The sequence below is a fragment of the Caretta caretta genome, chromosome 5 (genome assembly GCF_965140235.1).
Source record: "Caretta caretta isolate rCarCar2 chromosome 5, rCarCar1.hap1, whole genome shotgun sequence".
NCBI lineage: Eukaryota > Metazoa > Chordata > Testudines > Cheloniidae > Caretta > Caretta caretta.
The window spans coordinates 4,245,986-4,266,065 of NC_134210.1; the positions used below are offsets into that span (position 1 = coordinate 4,245,986).

The following is a 20,080-nucleotide window of genomic DNA, read 5'->3' on the forward strand; positions in this document are numbered from 1 at the left end:
CAGTTTTGGGCCCCGCACTACAAGAAGGATGTGGAAAAACTGGAAAATGTCCAGTGGAGGGGAACAAAAATTATTAGGGGACTGGAACACATGACTTATGAGGAGAGGCTGAGGGAACTGGGATTGTTTAGCCTACGGAAGAGAAGAATGAGGGGGGATTTGATAGCTGCTTTCAACTACCTGAAAGGGGGTTCCAAAGAGGATGGATCTAGGCTGTTCTCAGTGGTGGCAGATGACAGAACAAGGAGTAATGGTCTCAAGTTGCAGTGGGGGAGGTTTAGGTTGGATATTAGGAAACACTTTTTCACTAGGAGGGTGGTGAAACACTGGAATGCGTTACCTAGGGAGGAGGTGGAATCTCCTTCCTTAGAAGTTTTTAAGGTCAGGCTTGACAAAGCCCTGGCTCGGATGATTTAGTTGGGGATTGGTCCTGCTTTGACTAGATGACCTCCTGAGGTCCCTTCCAACCCTGATCTTCTGTGATTCTATGATACAGGCTTTAAGCTTACAGAGATCCTTGCGGGGTTTATCCTCTTCAACAGGAGAGAGGCCATAATTTACAACCAAAGTCATCCGGAGCCTGATGTCTTTGCACTCGCTCTGTACATTCAGACAACTCTCCCGCAGATGTAGGTGTGATTTTTGCCCGGGTGAGGATGCAGCCGGTTCAGATGAAAAGCTCTAACAAGAGAACTGGCTGGTGGTTATTTTGTTGTTAACACGCAGCAGTTGTTACAATGCCGCCGCTATCCCCTGTTTAGTTGCTGATGTGAAAAATCTTGTTAAGGGTTTACAAAAAAAAGAAAAGAAAAAGTGTTTCATTATCCACATATCAAACTTGTTTTGCTGCTGTCACGCACTAGAAAAGTTAAACACGTCTGATCAAAGGCGTGTAAACACAGCTTCGGAACAAATGCCCTACAGCGCTGCCAAAAACCCAGCGCTGTCTGAAAACGAGCCCTTTCCAAAGACCCATCATGTACTCCCACATGTGCGGATCTTCTCTCCTCTCAAAGCAGCTGTGCAGTGCCGTGTAATTTCATTTTTCAAAGAGTTATATATACACACTGCCTTGCGCCCAGCGAGACTTGAGGAAGTCAATCAAAGTCCGGCTGTCTAACGAGTGTCAGTGAGTCCTGGGGAGGAGCCCACCAGCTATCACACGGTGAGTGCAGCCCAGCGCTGGCAAGAGGGGTTATTTTTTGCAGGGGTGTATTGGCAAACGGGCTTGAGGTTAAAATTTTGCCGCTTCTTCAGATAGAGAGTGTGTGTGTGTGTCTGTGAGATGACACCACTGGCCAGACAAGACTCTTTTCTGTGGGTATTTGTGTGGGTAACATGGCTGAGCTCAGTTCACGCTGTGATCCATGGAGAAATCTTGGGCCACGTTCTCCAGGTCAGCTGAGCCACACTTGCTCCAGGTCTGGCTTGGGGAAGGCAATGGTGGCTGTCCCTGACCCAGGGGCTTCCAGATCCCAGCCCAGTCTCCAACACAAGTTAAAGTAGCCTGAAAATTGTTCTCTCTTGCACTGGCTGCCTATGGTCCACAGAGGCCCTTCCGGATGGGGATCAGCTACAAGCAGGGGTGTGCTGGCCACAGCCCTTTTACCCCCCATTCTTGCCCCATGCCAGTGGTCCCCAAACTTTTCACATCCTGCCCCCCACCCTGTCCGGGCCTCCCCAGGAGCTGCAGTTGGCAGCCAGGGCCAAGAGTGGGGCCGCAGCTCCCGGGGAGGGGAGGGGAGGGGACAGGGGTAAGGAGGCCGAGGCTGTGGCCAGAGCTGTGGCCAGGCTGGGAGCCAGGGGCTGAAGCCAGGGCCACGGCTGGAGAAGAGCTGAGAGCATAGTGGGGCTAGGGGGCACTCCCTCCCCACCCCCATAGGGGCTGGTTGCCCCCCCCCCGAACATTCCTCCACGCCCCCCTAGTGTGCTGTTCACTAGTCCTCTGAGTTCCAGTCATCCAGTCAGGGAGCTGAAAAATTGCCGTGTGACTTCACATGTAAGGCCCCAAATCACGAGATTTGCATGAAAAATCAGGCCATTTAAAAAATCCGTTTGGGTTCTTTTCATTTGCCTTCAGGTTGAGCGTGATGGAGGCATTTGGGTGACAATTTTCAAGCTTTTCTCTGCAACCACGAGGGCTAGGAACGTTTTTTTTTTTTAAACCTGGAAGTTGAGATTCTCATGACTCCCCCTGGAGCTTTCAGAAAAACACTAAATATCGCCAGACTCATGAAAAACCTGCTAGAGCTGGCCCCGTCGCTTAGGCCACTAACATAAATAGAGAAGAGTCCGTATGGAGAGTTTGTTAATTGAGTTTAACACTGAAAACAAATTGTCTAAACCAGGGGTTCCCTGTGCATTCAAGGTCATGCTGGGGGGGGGGGGGGAGTAGGGCAGAGGGCTTGTTACCACACTGGCAGGGGTGTTCCGGAAGTACCAAAAATGAAAAGTGCAGGACATCTAGTCAGATGCCAAAGGGGTCTTTGGGGAAAAGAGTTTGGGACCCACTGGTCTAAAGTCTTTGGCAAGGCTGTGAATAATGGATGCGTCCGACCTGGGGCGTGCCAATCACAAAAGAAAGGTCTCGGCTCATGGTATCTGGGTCGAAGAGTTCTGCGGCCAGCATTGTGTTACTGTGTGCGTATCCTGTAAGAACACGGAGAACTTCTCCATCTCATCCGAAGGGCCAGTCGGATGGGTAGGCTGCAGCAGTACACTGATCGAATGCTTCCCATCCAAAGCGCCTAACAGGGAAGATCAAATGAAATCATCGTCCTGGCTGCTCTGGTACAATCACGTGTGGGCCATGAGATGCCCAGCAGGAGTGGGGAGGATGTGGTCAAAGGTTAACAATGGCATCGGCCTTATAAATCATCCCTAATGAGACTCGGCAGAATATTGTTTGGGAGTCTGCTGTCTGCATGTGTTTGTGGATCTTCCCTCGGTCTGTCCTCCTCCTTGATCTTTTCTGTTTTTAAAGGTATGTTGGGCTGGGTTTTATTTGTGGAAGGCCGAAGTGAGTTTAGTGCTGACGAGAGGAGCCATGTGGGCCGCCCTATAGACCAAAGGTGTTTGTCATCCATGGGGTCCGCAGTACATGGGCAGCAAGCTCCCCCCTGCCAATGCACCACTGTGTGGGGAGACAGCAGTCTGGCCTCTTTGATCTTCGAGCCTGTTCAGTCCTTGGCCTGTCTGCTAAGATCCCCAGCGAGGGAGGAATGGTCTGTGGCAGGCGAATCAGTAACCCTTCCCACAATATTTTCAGCCTAGATGCCACCAGAAATTGGATGTGAGGGCCTGGCTTTTCCATGCTGATTTCTAAACGTTAGTTACCCTCCAGAACTGCGTGTTGCTCTGAATAATTCAATTGAGTTAAACAAATTACCCATGTGATCTGCTGGCTGGCTTAGGAGTTTGCTGCAATAGCGGGATGCATAGGGCATGCTGACATGGGATCTAATCTCGGTATAAACAGAAAAGTGCATTCTTTGGGGATGTCGTTTGGGCACTTCTCACCCACATGAAAAGCACTTTAAAAGGGACGCTGTCAGGTCAAATTGAGCCTATCATTTCAGTTTTGTGACAGCAAGCTTTTACAAAACCTAATGTCACGTCCAGGTGAGTGACGCGTCCCTCTCTGTGCCCAAGCTACAGACAATCTGGTCTCTTATAGCCCCCCTCCCCTCTACCAGGACTAGCTGGCTAGCTCAAGCAAGGACTGTTTTCAGAGCTGGCAGTACCTAGTTCAATCCCTAATGTTGAGCAAGATGGTGGCGGTAACATGCCTCCCCATTTTGTTTCTCTTTTTAAATTCCAGTTGAAACTTCTGCCATTCACAGTCTTTGTTTAATCCTGAGCTAATGGTGTCAAATTTGCAAATAAAATCTCTTAGTCATTTAATTGTGGCCTTAGACCCTACTGATTTACTCTGGGGTGAGCGAGATCAGAACTAGGCCGATGATGTCATCCCTTGCAGAAGACCCAGACTATCCATGCTGAACCTGTATCCTAGTACAGGAACACCCCAGCGTATGAATATGTCACGTCTTTGTACACACTACCTGGAAATGTTAGTGGAAAAAACATCCCCTGAGCTCCCTCCAGAGCCTGAACTCTGTGCATCCTGGCAGGCTTGGCCTCATCTGCTTCAAAGAGAGAGAGCCCCAGGGCAGCAGTATCTGCATCCTTATCTTTAGCTTCTGTAGCTGTCTGTGCATGCTCAGTGAGAAGTCACAGCAAGCGAAGCCCCCAGCATCCCCCCCCCCCCATACTTACCCTTCCAGCTGGGTTTAGATTCAGCCAGTGCATGGTTCTCCCAGGAGTTTTAGCACCCCGGCAGGAGCCGATGGTGCTCAGGGATCACACTGGGGCACGGAGGACTAGCAGGCAATCCCATTTGCAAGGCTCTTCACGGTCCATCCCTGTCTCTCATTTGCTTGTGTGCTGTCATTGCGCCCTCTGAAGCCAGCCTCCGTCACCCACTTGTTACATTTCCAAACAAGCCCCTCCCTGCTTTTTCCTGGCTTCTCCTCATGCTTGGGAAGCGACGCCATGGACATCCATGACGCTACTTCCTTGTGCTCCTCCAGACGACTCCTCAATGCTCTCCTTTGCCACGAGGCCTTTGACAAACCTGACAATGTTCAAGCTGCCGGTGTGCTGAGCCCGCTGCCTGACACGCTAACTGCTGTTGTCTCATTGCTTCCGTGCACTCCCCCGTTTGTCCATATCCACAGAACCATAGAAGATCAGGGCTGGAAGAGACCTCAGCAGGTCATCTAGTCCCACCCCCTACTCAGAGCAGGACCGATCCCCGACTAAATCATCCCAGCCAGGGCTTTGTCAAGCCTGACCTTAAAAACCTCTAAGGATGGAGATTCCACCACCTCCCTAGGTAACGCATTCCAGTGCTTCACCACCCTCCTAGTGAAATACTGTTTCCTAATATCCAACCTAGACCTCCCCCACTGCAACTTGAGACCACTGCTCCTCGTTCTGTCATCTGCCACCACTGAGAAAGCCGAGCTCCATCCTCTTTGGACACCCCCCCCCCCCCCGCTTCAGGTAATTGAAGGCTGATATCAAATCCCCCCTCACTCTTCTGCAGACTAAATAACCCCAGTTCCCTCAGCCTCTCCTCGTAAGTCATGTGCCCCAACCCCCTAATCATTTTCGTTGCCCTCCGCTGGACTCTCCAATTTGTCCACATCCCTTCTGTAGTGGGGGGCCCAAAACTCCAGATGTGGCCTCACCAGTGCCGAATAGAGGGGAATAATCACTTCCCCCGATCTGCTGGCAATGCCCCTACTAATACACCTGTTATCACTAGTCTTATACTTAGATTGTGAGGTCTTTACGGCGGGGGGCTGTTTGTTCTGTGTTTGTCCAGCGCCTAGCACAATGGGGCCCAGGCCATGGTGCAGGCTTCTAGGTGCTATGGGAATACAAATAATAAATAATACTACCCGTCTGCCCCTGCCTGATTGCATGCATTCATTAGGTGGGTCCCTGCGAGCCTCTGCTTTCTTGGAACACGCCAGTGAACTAGGGTAGCCAGGTGCCTGGTTTTTGACCAGAAACGCCGGTCGAAAAGGGGACGTGACTGCGTCCAGCCAGATCTATAGACCGGACACCCAAAGTCTGGTTACTGCGGGCGGGGGGAGGCACCGGGTGATCATCCGCATCAGCCCCTACTCAGCTGGGGACACTTCCTATCTGTATCCAGCTACAGCTCCCAGCCCCCGCTCCGCAGGTGAGTTCCTCCTGACCCAGGCAGGGGGTGGGGTGAGTGCCCGAGAGGAATGGATAGTGGGGTAGAGTCTCAGGGGGAACAGGCGGCCAGGGGCGGGGCCTCGGGGGAAGAGGCGGGGTAGGGGAGGTTCCAGCACCCCTGCTGGAGTGTCCGGTTTTTAAATGTTACTGAGTAGGCAACCTTATAGTGAACAAAAGGCTGCTTGCACGAAGATGTGCCAGCACGGCCGGATGGAAATGCAACTGTGAATTCGCAAGGCCATTGCCGAAGCTCTGAAAATCTTGACTGACTTTTGCCCCTTATGACTAAACTGCTGCCCGCTGCTTGTTGTGGTCAGCGCAGGGAGAAAGCCTTGAGAAGGGATCTGAAGGCACAAACAGCGGAGACAGTTGTAGTACGATACCCTGCTGATGCATCCGTTGTAATGCCAGAGGGAAAACCCCAGAGCCACAGCGGAGGGGCAAAGACACTGCCCGGGTAATGCAGCGGGATTCTAACGCCCGGTCCTGCTCGCCGAATTCGAAAGGTGCTTAGACACGGACTGTTTGAAGGTATTTATGGGAGTTCGGTGCTGTAGTATTGGCATCTCTTGGCTCTAGCTTCACCGCACTTCTGTGTGGCAGGGTGATATTATCCCTGTTTTACAGATAGCAAAACAGAGGTACAAGGAGATTAAGTGACTTGGCCACAGTCATTCAGACCCTGCTGACGTCCACACCTGCTGTCCTTTGTCCCATCAACAGGAGCAGGCTCTTTAACAGCAACCATGCCCCACCCCAGAGATGGCTGCATTTCTGGAATCATAACATTCAAAAACGAGTAGGAAAACACTTCAACCTCTCTGGTCACTCAGTAACAGACTTAAAGGTGGCAATTTTGCAACAGAAAAGCTTCAAAACCAGACTCCAACAAGAAACTGCTGAACTGGAATTAATTTGCAAACTAAATACCATTAACTTGGGCTTGAATAGAGACTGGGAGTGGCTGGGTCATTACACAAATTGAATCTATTTCCCCATGTTAAGTATCCTCACGCCTTCTTGTCAACTGTCTGAAATTAGCCATCTTGATTATCACAACAAAAGTTTTTTTTTCTCCTGCTGATAATAGCTCATCTTAATTAGCCTCTTAGAGTTGGTATGGCAACTTCTACCTTTTCAAGTTCTCTATATGTGTGTGTGTGTGTGTGTGTATATATATTCTTACTCTATGTTCCATTCTATGCATCTGATGAAGTGGACTGTAGCCCACGAAAGCTTATGCTCAAATAAATTTGTTAGTCTCTAAGGTGCCACAAGTCCTCCTGTTCTTTTTGTGGTGCAACTGACTCCAGTATATGTATTTTGCCAGGTGCTTGTGGCCAGCTAGATTATTCTGGCCACCAGCAAGTTCACGGTAAGGCGGTAGCCGAGGCTATTTGACTGAGGGTGCCCGAGCGATCATGTCCCATGACCTGCAGTAATGCCAGTTCTCTGGCAGCACGTCCCACCGCTGTTGACAGCGTTTCAGAATGGTGCAGCCAGTCTTGCCGCCTTGGTTGCGGGCTTGCTGCGCTGTGGTAGGGGAAGCTGTTCCTGTGCTTGGGGGTTTTGTTATTGACCTGCCTCTAAGACAGACTGACATCCTGCTGACATCTCTCTTCCATTCCCCCATGCTTCCGACTCCCTCCAAGTGATTAACAGGAGAGCAACACGACTTCTCACCAGTCCCTGGAGGATTCCAAAGAGCTTTAAAACCCTGTCTCTGCTTGTGCTGAGCCTCAGCAAGAGCTGGCTAGATGTCATTCGCAGAGCTCCCTGCACACTGTATATGCAGAGCACCAGGGATCCTGCCTGAATAGTCCTTACTTTTATTGTGTGTCATTTATTTTCCCAAGGAAGCGGGTCTCTGATGCAACATCCGGTTTCCACTAGAACTGGTTAAAGGGGGGCAGGGAAGTGGAGGGGAATGGCTTTGTAAATAAGTGAGCAAAGAGTTTGGTTTGTTGCAATTCACGTCTCTTCCCATTTGTTATTGACAGCTGCCAGGCACTGGCTGGAAATGATGTCCCATGACCATTTGTATCCATGATTGTCTGTCCAAATATTCATACTGCAAAGTGCATTATTGTTTGTTCTTCTTCTGTCTAAAATAAAACCAGAGTCATCCAATCGGGGTGCGGAAACTACCTCATGTGACTCAGGCAACCAACCACATGCCACAATGATGAATAATAGCTACTTTGCAAACAGTCCACTGGTCCAGCCAACCTATTCAGCAAATACTTACAAAGAGCAAATATGTTCAAAGGGACTCAGGATCTGTTTGCAAATGAGCTGCTAATCAAACAAGGGGCTGAAGGATCTAGAAAGCATTGTTCACAGCAGTTCCCTGTACTCAGACCCGCTTCAGTTCCTACTCTGAAGTTTTGGGCTTTGCTCAATGGGGCAGGACCGAGATAGTGAGAGCTGGGGGAAATGAAGTAAGTGGTCTAAAATTTCCCATCACAAACATTTTTTGATGGAAAATGGCCTTTCTGTCAATGCAGAAAACATTTGTTCCTTTCAAACTTTTTTAGTCGTTTTCCAAAACCCAAATATGTTGAGGTGGGGTTAGGGCATGTAAAAAATAAAAGTGCAGAAAGTTCAGAGGAAACTTTTTAAAAAAAATTTCCCACAGTAAACTGAGATTTTCCCAAGCAGCTCCTGTGTCTAGAATGGTCCTGTAACACCTTCATTGCTGGGCTTGGCTGTAGCTTTCCTTTAAGTTCCAGCATCCCAAGGGAGATGTACTAGCTGCATGGGGAAATCAGTGGTGGCTACTCACTACTTCCCAGCCTGGGTAAGTTAGACAGCATCAAAGTGCCGAGTTCATCTCACCACTGGGATAACATCCTGCATTCCCCTCTCTCCCCTGAAAGCCCTGAGGAGAGCCTGGGGATGGCCCAGCATGACTCTAGAACCCATCAGCACAAATCATGAACCAGCCAGAGAGAGAGGGTTGGTGCGGAACAAAGGAAGATGCTTCCTCTCTTTTCCCTACAGTCTGGTGGGATCAGAGGGCAGCATCCCACTGGGCAATGCCTCCAGCTCCCTGCTGGGCAGCACCAGCCTTGTCTTTTGGTGGCAGTAGTGCCCTAGGAAGTGGGGCAGGACCCTCTGAAATGCCCTGCAGCCCATGTGCAAACCAGAGCAGTTGGCATCTCAGTACTTTGGACCCGTCCCACTAGAGAACAGCCACTCGCTCTGAGCTACATAGGAACTGGGGCTAGGGGAGATGGTTGGGAACAAGACCAAGCCATCCTCAGTCATGGTGCACAGGAGAAGCAGCAGATGCGTGCCTGTCTCCATACTGGCATGCAGACCCAAGCTGGCACAGGGCGCAGCGGGGCTGGAAGGCTGGCATGCTCATTAGGTGTGGGTCATTCTCACCTTCCCTGTCCTGCAGACATCAGCTGGGGAAACTCATTACAATCTAGCCCCAGTATGTGGAGCAAGTGAAGAAACCCCAATGCATTCTGTGATGCCTGCCATGAGCTGCACGTTCTCTGGTTAGCTGTGCAGTGCCTGTCTTGGCTGTGGAGCTGCCGTGGCCTTGGCTGCCCCCTGTGTAATGTCTTCTTTCCCTAGCTTGTGTCCTGCAGTGCGTACATAGGGGCATTCACTGGTCTGGATGTGAGGGGAAGATGCGCTGTCTCATGGAGGGGCCCACCTGAATGCCTACCTGGCCGACAGATAACAAAGCAGTGTGGAAGCCCCTTGGCAAGTGCTGTCATGGGGGATTTGTTTTTCATTCCTGGTTTCTCTGTCTCTCCCCCTATGAAATTTAACCGTCTGGAGGTATATTTTCTCCCTGGCCGATGGAAGCACCATTGCCTGCAGCTTCAGGATCTCTTCTAGCAGCAAATTCTGCTCCCTCTTTACTTTTCCATGGGGGCTTATTTTCAAAAGGCTTAGAATGAGCTGCATTTTGGAGCCAGTCGAAGTGAGCTCAGGACAAGACGGGGTCCTTTAGCCGGTGTCTTCTCCCCAGATGACTGGCACGGAGGATGTAAGGACTAACCATGAACCTTCTCCCATTGCCGAGGTTCCAGAAACCTTCTCTTTCCATCGGTGCATTTCAGCTTCTGTTGCGAGTGCTTTCTGTGCTGCTAGGAACTCTGACCCAGATGGAAGAGGGGGTTTATTCAAGGCCGCACAGCACTCCCGTGCCAGCACAGAACTGGCATGCCTGCTCCTCTGGAAAAAGCCACCATCAGCTAGAATTGGGAATCAGACCCAATACTCCGAAAAGCAATGGACTGTGGCGATGACACCAGATTTGCCTTCTGCTCACCAGTTTGTGGGTGATCCTAATCTCTGAGCTGAGCTAGCATGGCAATGAATGAGTTGTGAATTTATTTTGGGCACTGTGACATAGGCTTCTTCACAACATGGGGGAAATCCTGGCCCACTGAGGTCAAAGGGAGTTTTGCCATTGACTTAGAACATAAGAACGGCCACACTGGGTCAGACCAATGGTCCATCTAGCCCAGTATCCTGTCCTCCAACAGTGGCCAATGCCAGAGGCCCTAGAGGGTATGAACAGAACAGGTAATTATCGAGTGATCCATTCCCTGTTGCCCATTCCCAGCGTCTGGCAAACAGAGGCTAGGGACACCATCCCTGCCCATCCTGGCTACTATCCATTGATGGATTTATCTTCCATGAATTTATCTAGTTCTTTTTTTTTGAACCCTGTTATGGTCTTGGCCTTCACAACATCCCCTGGAAGGAGTTCCACAGGTTGACTGTGAGTTGTGTGAAGAAATGCTTCCTTTTGTTTCTTTTAATCTGTTGCCTATTAATTTCATTTGGGGACCCCTAGTTCTTGTGTTACGAGAAGGAGTAAATAACACTTCCTTATTTACTTTCTCCACACCAGTCATGATTTTATAGGCCTCAATCATATCCTCCCTTAGTCGTCTCTTTTCCAAGCTGAAAAGTCCCAGTCTGATTAATCTCTCCTCATATGGAAGCTGTTCCATACCCCTAATCAGTTTTGTTGTCCTTTTCTGAACCTTTTCCAATTCCAATAGATCTTTTTGAGATGAGGCGACCATTCTTGATAGGAGTCAGGATTTCATCTCATAACACTGCTCACATAATGATGATGTAACATCACATACTGGTGCTACATATGGAGAAGCTGGATATGAGTCAGCAGTGTGCCCTTGTTGTCAAGAAGGCCAATGGCATTTTGGGATGTATATGTAGGGGCATTGCTAGCAGATCGAGGGACGTGATGGGGGGATTTGATAGCTGCTTTCAACTACCTGAAAGGGGTTCCAAAGAGGATGGTTCTAGACTGTTCTCGGTGATACCAGATGATAGAACAAGGAGCAATGGTCTCAAGTTGCAGTGGGGGAGGTTTAGGTTGGATATTAGGAAAAACTTTTTCACTAGGTGGGTGGTGAAGCACTGGAATGGGTTACGTAGGAAGGTGGTGGAATCTCTATCCTTAGAGGTTTTCAAGGTCAGGCTTGATAAAGCCCTGGCGGGGATGATTTAGTTGGGGATTGGGTCCTGCTCTGAGCAGGGGGTTGGACTAGATGACCTCCTGAGGCCCCTTCCAACCCTGATATTCTATGGTTCTATACGTCATATATAGATCAGAACCAGTCATTAGTAGCAGATCATTCTACAAGGAATCTCTCCTCTTTCAATCTGCGTAGTGACTGGAAGCTGTTTAAGTAGATTGGAAGCTCTCTGGGGCAGGGACCATGTGTATTTGTGAAAATGAAGCATAATAATACAGTTTTCTTTGTTATTCTAAGTTAGTTACAGAATAATTTCTGCTAGTAGCTCTTGTCCCTGTAGGTCATTCAGGAGCAGTTTGTTGGGAGTTTTCCGTATTGGAAATTTGAGCTGCAGTAGCTACTTTTGATTGATATGCAGCTCATGTGGTATTGCATCTGTTCCCTGATTGGAGGTAGGCTGGTCTTGTGGTGAAGGCATTGGGCTGGGACTCAGGACATCTAGGGTCAGTTCAGAGCTCTGCCATACCACTTCCTGTCTGGCCCTGGACCAAGTCACTTCGAGCCAGATTTTCAGAAGTGCTCAGCTCTCATTGAGAACAAGCCGTTGGTTGCTGAATGCATTTGGAAATCTGGCTGCTTCATGGTAGGTGCTTAGACAGAGAAGAGTTCTCTTGAAAATCTATCAGGGCATCAGTTCCCTTCTTGCCTATTTCAACTGTGAGCTTTCCCGGGAGGAGACGCTCTCTCACTCTCTGTTTGTATACCCTCATCTCAGTGGAGGCCTCTGGGCACTACTTCAGTGCATTTGATAAGCAATGGTAATGGCTGAGTGTAGCTCTCTGAAACAGGTTTGTGCTAAGAGTGCTCACCACAGAATTTGCTTTCTGTAATTATTTTCAAAGGTTTGCTTCTTCCATGAACTTTCTTACCTAGAGGTGGACGGCCTCTGGCAAGCAGACGCAAACTTGGGGAGAGCGCACGCAGGTGAACGGAATTCAGCCTTTTGTGAGTTCATGGGAAATAATTCTGAGGCATTTGCTTAGCCTTGGTCACGTGTCATGAAGAAGCAAATAGTGCTGAGTTGCGAGAGTTCATTACATTTCCCCAGCCTTTTCCTCTGTTTCCTTTCCACATGTTGCTGATTGCTGTGTGTGTGTGTGTGTAATTTCTGAAGTTTCTCGTCTTTGCAAAAATTTGTCATTTGACAGCAAAACCATTGTGTTCTGGATGTTTTTCTGGCCAAAACAATGTTTGCACAAAAATAGGGCTCATCTTCTGTCCAGAATAGTCTCTCTCCTTATTTTTATTTTTATTTTTATTTTTATTTTTAACGTGACTTTTTTCCCAAAGTTTTGGCTGAGTTTTACAAAGCAGACCTAGGGGATTTAGATGCATAATTCTCATTGAAATGGATGGGAGTTGTGCTCTAAATTTCCTAGGCAGCTTCTACAATCTCAGGTGTATAAATAACATGGGGAGAAAATTTCTGATAGCAGAGGGCTCTTTAATCTAGCAGAAAAAGGCAGAGGTTGAAACTAGACACGCTCAGACTAGAAATAAGTTGTACATTTTTGACAGACAGGGGAATTAACCACTGGAACAATTTACCAAGGGCTGAGGTGGATTCTCCATCACTGGCCATTTTTAAATCAAGATTGGATGTTTTTTTCTAAAAGGTCTGTGCTTGGAATTATTTTGGGGAAGTTCTGTGGCCAGTGTTTGTACAGTAAGGTCAGACTAAATGACCACATTGGTCCCTTCTGGCCTCAGAATCGATGACCAAACAAGATCCACTCATTGGGAGCGGAAGCCAGACAACTACAAAGTGGGACCAAGGCACCAACTTTTAATGGAGAGGGGGGTTAATCACTGGAACAACTGTTTGAGGGGAAATGGTGGATTCTCTGTCTCTTGGAGTCTTTGAATCAAGACTGCGCGTCTTCAGTAGGGAAAAAGGTGTGTTCTTAACTCATGTTAGCTAACGTGGTAACTAATACAAGGGGTTTCAGAGTAGCAGCCATGTTAGTCTGAATTCGCAAAAAGAAAAGGAGTACTTGTGGCACCTTAGAGACTAAGCAATTTATTTGAGCATAATCTTTCGTGAGCTACAGCTCACTTCGTCGGATGCATTCAGTGGAAAATACAGTGGGGAGATTTATATATAGAGAGAACATAGATTTATAGATTCATAGATATTTAGGTCAGAAGGGACCATTATGATCATCTAGTCTGACCTCCTGCGCAACGCAGGCCACAGAATTTCATCCACCACTCCTGCAAAAAAACTCACACCTATATCTGTGCTATTGAAGTCCTCAATTCATAGTTTAAAGACTTCAAGGAGCAGAGAATCCTCCAGCAAGTGACCAGTGCCCCATGCTACAGAGGAAGGTGAAAAACCTCCAGGGCCTCTTCCAATCTGCCCTGGAGGAAAATTCCTTCCTGACCCCAAATATGGCGATCAGCTGAACCTTGAGCATATGGGCAAGATTCATCAGCCAGATACTACAGAAGTGAGCTGCAGCTCACGAAAGCTTATGCTCAAATAAATTGGTTAGTCTCTAAGGTGCCACAAGTACTCCTTTTCTTCATACTACAGAAAATTCTTTCCTGGGTAACTCAGATCCCACCCCATCTAATATCCCATCACAGGCCATTGGGCCTATTTACCATGAATATTTAATTACCAAAACCATATTATCCCATCATACCATCTCCTCCATAAACTTATCGAGTTTAATCTTAAAGCCAGATAGATCTTTTGCCCCCACTGCTTCCCTTGGAAGGCTATTCCAAAACTTCACTCCTCTGATGGTTAGAAACCTTCATCTAATTTCTAGTCTAAATTTCCTGGTGGCCAGTTTATATCCATTTGTTCTTGTGTCCACATTGGTACTGAGCTTAAATAATTCCTCTCCCTCTCCAGTATTTATCCCTCTGATATATTTATAGAGAGCAATTATCCCTCTGATATATTTATAGAACATGAAACAATGGGTGTTACCACACACACTATAAGGAGAGTGATCATTTAAGGTGAGTTATTACTATCAGGAGAGTGGGTGGGGGGGGAACCTTTTGTAGTGATAATCAAGGTGGGCCATTTCCAGCAGTTGACAAGAACGACTGAGGAACAGTGTGGGGAGGGGGGGGGGGGGAAGAGGGAAATATGGGGAAATAGTTTTACTTTGTGTAATGACCCATCCACTCCCAGACTTTATTCAAGCCTAAGTTAATTGTATCCAGTTAGCAAATTAATTCCAATTCAGCAGTCTCTTGTTGGAGTCTGTTTTTGAAGTTTTTTTTGTTGAAGAATTGCAACTTTTAGGTCTGTAATCGAGTGACCAAAAAGATTGAAGTGTTCTCCAACTGGTTTTTGAATGTTATAATTCTTGACTTCTGATTTGTGTCCATTTATTCTTTTACATAGAGACTGTCCAGTTTGATCAATGTACATGGCAGAGGGGCATTGCTGGCACATGATGGCATATATCACTTTGGTAGATGTGCAGGTGAACAAGCCTCTGATGGTGTGGCTGATGTGATTAGGCCCTATGATGGTATCCCCTGAATAGATATGTGGGCACAGTTGGCAACGGGCTTTGCTGCAAGGATAGGTTCCTGGGTTAGTGGTTCTGTTGTGTGGTTTGTGGTTGCTGGTGAGTATTTGCTTCAGGTTGGGGGGCTGTCTGTAAGCAAGGACTGGCCTGTCTCCCAAGATCCGTGAGAGTGATGGGTCATCCTTCAGGATAGGTTGCAGATCTTTGATGATGCGTTGGAGAGGTTTTAGTTGGGGGCTGAAGGTGATGGCTAGTGGCGTTCTGTTATTTTCTTTGTTGGGCCTGTCCTGTAGTAGGTGACTTCTGGGTACTCTTCTGGCTCTGTCAGTTTGTTTCTTCACTTCTGCAGGTGGGTATTGTAGTTATAAGAATGCTTGATAGAGATCTTGTAGGTGTTTGTCTGAGGGGTTGGAGCAAATGTGGTTTTATCGTAGAGCTTGGCTGTAGACAATGGATTGTGTGGTGTGGTCTGGATGAAAGCTGGAGGCATGTTGGTAGGAATAGCGGTCAGTAGGTTTCTGGTATAGGGTGGTGTTTATGTGACCATCGCTTATTAGCAGCGTAGTGTCCAGGAAGTGGATCTTTACACTATTAGGTATACAATGTCCCCAAATGTAAAATAGTTGTGAGTGAAGACAAAGTCACAAAGTTCAGCCACCAGGTTTGCCGTGACATTATCGGGGATACTGTTCCTGACGGCTTGTAGTCCATCTTTGTGTGGAATGTTGGTGTAGAGGGCTTCTGCATCCATAGTGGCCAGGATGGTGTTATCAGGAAGATCACCGATGGATTGTAGTTTCCTCAGGAAGTCAGTGGAGTCTCGAAGATAGCTGGGAGTGCTGGTAGCGTAGGGCTTGAGGAGGGAGTCTACATAGCCAGACAATCCTGCTGTCAGGGTGCCAATGCCTGAGATGATGGGGCGCCCAGGATTTCCAGGTTTATGGATCTTGGGTAGTAGATAGAATACCCCAGGTTGGAGTTCCAGGGGTGTGTCTGTGCGGATTTGATCTTGTGCTTTTTCAGGGAGTTTCTTGAGCAAATGGTGTAGTTTCTGTTGGTAACCCTCAGTGGGATCAGAAGGTAATGGCCTGTAGAAAGCGGTGTTGGGCTTCTAGCTAAGACACGGCTGTAAGATAGGGCTTCTCAACCCTTTTCTTTCTGAGGTCCTCCCAACATGCTGTAAAAATTCCACAGCCCGTCTCCTGCCGCAAAACCTGTTTCTTCTGCACATAAAAGCCAGGGCCAGTGTTATGGGGTAGCAAGCAGGGCAGTTGCCTGGGGCACCACGCCACTGGGGGCCCTGTGAAGCTAAGTTGCTCAGGCTTTGGCTTCAGCCCCAGGCGGTGGGGCTTTGGCTTTCTGCCCTGGGCCCCAGCAAGTCTAATTCTGGCCCTGTGTGGCGGACCCCCTGAAACCTGCTCACAGGCCCACAGTGGGCCCCAGGCCCCTGGTTGAGAACCACTGCTGTAAGACACCCCGTAGTTCCGCTACCGCTCGGCTGGAGGCAGGAATGGCTGGCTGAAATCCTCTGCCCTGTGCTCTGTGGCCGGTCAGACAGGTTTTGGAGTCTGACCATCTGGGGGTTTGCAAGGAGGCGTGCGTTTTACGCGTTTCATTGTGAATGTTTTGCCCACTTGCGATGCAAGCGCATTTGTTAGCGTGGCCCTGTGGCCCCACCCATTCTCCCAGAGCGCTGGCCACGTTCAGGACACCGTGCGGAAGTGACTGGAATGGAACAAATGCCAGGGCATTCGTTTATGTGGTGTCTAGGCCAGGGGCCGGTTTCACCCTATGTTGAACGCGAAGGGGCGCACGAGGTAACAGGAAAGAGCGAGCGTCTTGTTGCAGACACAGAAATCTCGGCTGATCCTCTGGGCTGGGAACACAACTGGAGCAATAATGCAGGCCAGATGAACAGGGATTGGGTGAAATACAGTTGTTTTTTAAAGCTGGTCTCCGCGCGATGAGGGCTCTTTGGCCCGGTCGTTGTGCTTGGCTCCGTTTTGCATGCTGGCACCAGCCACTTCGCAGGTGCATGCATCTTTGGCAGAAAGGAGCTGGGATTAGGGGATTTGCTTTGGTCCAAAAGGGGGGGAGGGGAAGAAGGAGAAAAAGCAAGAAGACAATGTGAGTGTCTTAAGGAAGTTCAGGATGCAGCTTGGAGCTGCTCTGTCCTCTCTGCTCCCCTCTGACTAGCTCAGCCGTGCCTCGGTGATTGGCTAAGCAGCATGCGGAGTTCCCTGCAAACTCTGAGCTGCCCCCTGAGTGCCTTCCGCCTTTGCTCCCCCATACTCGCCTTGAGCCTGATTCCGTTCTGCTATCTGTCCACGTACTCTGGAGTGGCTTCGTTGGATTCGAGGGAGCTCAGCCGGCGGAAAGCCGGAGCTTAGTGAGAATGGAATGGGGCCCGTTGACTTCACAGGAAGTTTGCCTCAGCTAAGATTGACTGGGGAAAGTCCATTGTAGCGAGGGTCCTTGTAGCTTTCCTGGGCCTTTGGATGGGATTTCTAGAACTGTTTAGCAATGGGCTAACCCTGCTCCATTTGATGTCTGTGCTGCTGGAGTGCCTGGTCAGGAACCCCTGGGATCCCAGACCTCTGCGGCTGCAGGCTCTGTTGGCGCACTGGGGTGAGCATGCATGTTTTTTGGGGGCCCCTCGCTGTCTTTCATCCCCTGGGGTTCCCCGCTCTTCCCGTGGCCCCTCTGCCAGGCTTGTGCGGTAACTCAGTTCCACCCGCCGCACAGTGGCTGGTCGGGGGCAGCATCTCTTGGGGTGGGGGAGAGGGAAGGGGGTGACCTCTAATTATTCCAGAACTGAACATAGTCCCAGAGGAGATGGGCCACAGCCTCCTCTTCCCTGTCCAGGGCCGGTGGAGCAGGCTGAGCCCACCCCCAGGGAACCATAAAGGATGCCCAGACCCCATGCACACCAGACCTGGTTGTACCTCCCAGGCTCACCATCCCTCCTCCTGAGTGTGGCCGGCGCTGCGGGTAGCCCTCTTGAGGCGGGCTGGTTTGGGCACTGCCTGCGGGCAGATCCCGCTCACTGTAGGCAGCTCCATTGCCTGTTGGCGTTCACGGGGTGGCTTGGTTGAGTTGTTTATGGGTGGGGCAGCGGGGGTATTCACCAGCCACATGCGTCACCTCTCAGGGTGTATGGCCTGTCACACAGTACAGCTTCTGCTGCCTGATTGGCTGACTGGAGCTCGTTAAGCTGGAGGATTTTTGACTGAATTAATCCTGGGCTGAAACTGGCAACGCTTGGGGCTTTGCCGCCGTTGACGTGAATCGCCACCCAAGAAGCCAAGCCACTCCCGGACTCTTAGTTATGAATCAGTGTGTCTCCAACTCACTAGCTATAGTCACAAAGGGGCCCTGATCTCGGTCAGGGTCTGTGCAGCACCAGGCACAGCGGGGACCCCCGTGTAGATCAGGGTTTATGTTGTGCCTGGCACAATGGGGTCCTGATCTCAGTCCGGTTCTGTGCCGGATCTGACACACTGGGGCGCTGATCTTGGTCAAGGTCTGTGCAGTGTCCAGCACTGGGGTTCTGGGCACATCCGGAATACAAATAAATAACAGCAAAGCACTAAGAGTAACACGTGGTTAAGTGCGTGTTAGCATCAAAGGGGCATATGCCAGCTGTATTCATCTCCTCGAACAAAAGCCTGCATTGAAACTGGGTCCCTGCTCATTTCTCATTTCTGGCACATTCCCAAGGTATATTTGCTTGCTGCCACCCTTTCAAATTAAGGAAACGATTTATTCCTTTAATTTTCCAAATGGCTCTGCTGGCAGCTGCCTGACTTATGTCCCTGAAGAGCGAAGTCTTACAGCTTTCAGGAGAGAACAGGTACGGCAAGGGACGTCAGTCGGGTAGCTCCCCTCTGCACATTCCTACCCTGGGCACAGGCCGATGCACTCCCCACAGCCAGCCTGTCGTTGGCTGCCCAGCAGAATGGGGATTTGTGTGATGTACCTGCCTAGCAGAGAAGAGCTGGACCAAGCTCTCCGCTGCCCTCCTGAGCTGAGCAGGGCTGGGGTTGCCTGGGAGATGGCCAAGGACACTCAGCATGCTGGAGGAAGCAGCGTTGGTTGTGTTTTGCTCTTTGAGTCAGCACTGAGGTAGTGTACCAGGGGAGCTGTCTACTGGAGAGTCCGGCTTGTGATGTGAAATGAAAGCCTTTCGCAACCTTCAGAGCCATTTTGGGAAAAGAACTTTCTGTCTTCTTCAGTTGGCCCCTGCAGATCCCATGAGATGCAGCATTTTCTTCTCTTGTTGGGCTGTGTATTGTTGCTATGCACTGTTGAACAGATGCCATTTGCCACCCCAGAGGTGGCTGCATTTTACACGCAGGTGCAGACATAATTTAGTTCTAAGTTTCTTTTCAGCAGTGCCAATGATAGATTTAATATCAGACTCCCTCTATAACCTCCTCCCTTTTGAAGTTTTATAACTGTGGCTTTTACTTTCATGTGCCTGTTATGCTTCATAACATACCTCCTTGCAGTACCCTACTTCCTCCAAGGGGACACTATATAATAATACGCAGACCTGGCTTTTCTATGGTGCTTTTCTTAAAGCACGTCCCAATCTTTAATACATTTATCCTCACGCCCCTCTGTAGAGCAGGGCTGTGCTATTATCCCCATTGCACAGATGGGAAACTGAGGCTCAGTGGGGCTAAGTGACTTGCCCAAGGTCGCACACAAAGGCTGTGACAAAGCAGGGAACTGAACGCAGGTCTCCCAAGTCCTAGACTACAGCCCTAAGTGATGGCCTTAGGCATCACAAATCCCATGGAGAAGCTGCTTATAATACGAACTCTTTCACTCCCAGTCCTGGTATGGAGTTGAATCAGTGACCTTGGTGGGAACGGCTCAGTCTGTACCCTACTTTACTCGCCCCCTGCCGGATGCTGTCCTCAACTGACATGATATTGTTTTGCGGGACACCTCAACCCAGCTATTTTTGTCTCGTGGATCAAATGCTAAGTGGGACGCGCACAGCAAAGAGATGCAGCCATGTTTGTTGCCAATGCAGTGCTGTTTGCTCAGTCATTTGCCTATTGCCCTGTAGTGGGTTAAGTACCAGTAGCTGGCAAGGGAAAGATTATCCCCATCACACTGTAGCTATTCTCTGTATCGGCGAAACAAACCACAGCCGCCTGCTAGCTCCTGGAGCGGCCAGCGTGGAATTAGGCCTGGGCCCCCAATCTCTGCTAAGACTCTGATCTCCCTTCCGAATCCCCTGGAGTCTAGTCTCTT

General features: G+C 49.3%; 1 protein-coding gene across 4 annotated transcripts in view; it reads left to right on the forward strand.

Annotated features, from left to right (window-relative positions):
* The window catches only part of CNTFR (ciliary neurotrophic factor receptor), a 454,874-nt gene that overhangs the window by 104,967 nt on the left and 329,827 nt on the right, over positions 1–20,080 (forward strand). The window contains exon 1 of one of the 4 annotated variants that reach the window (XM_048850262.2): positions 1,145–1,165. The exons of the other annotated variants lie outside the window; for them this stretch is intronic. The gene's annotated coding sequence lies outside the window, so the exon portion shown is untranslated. Of the gene's footprint in view, positions 1–1,144; positions 1,166–20,080 lie in introns of those variants that run through there. 4 annotated transcript variants of the gene reach the window in all.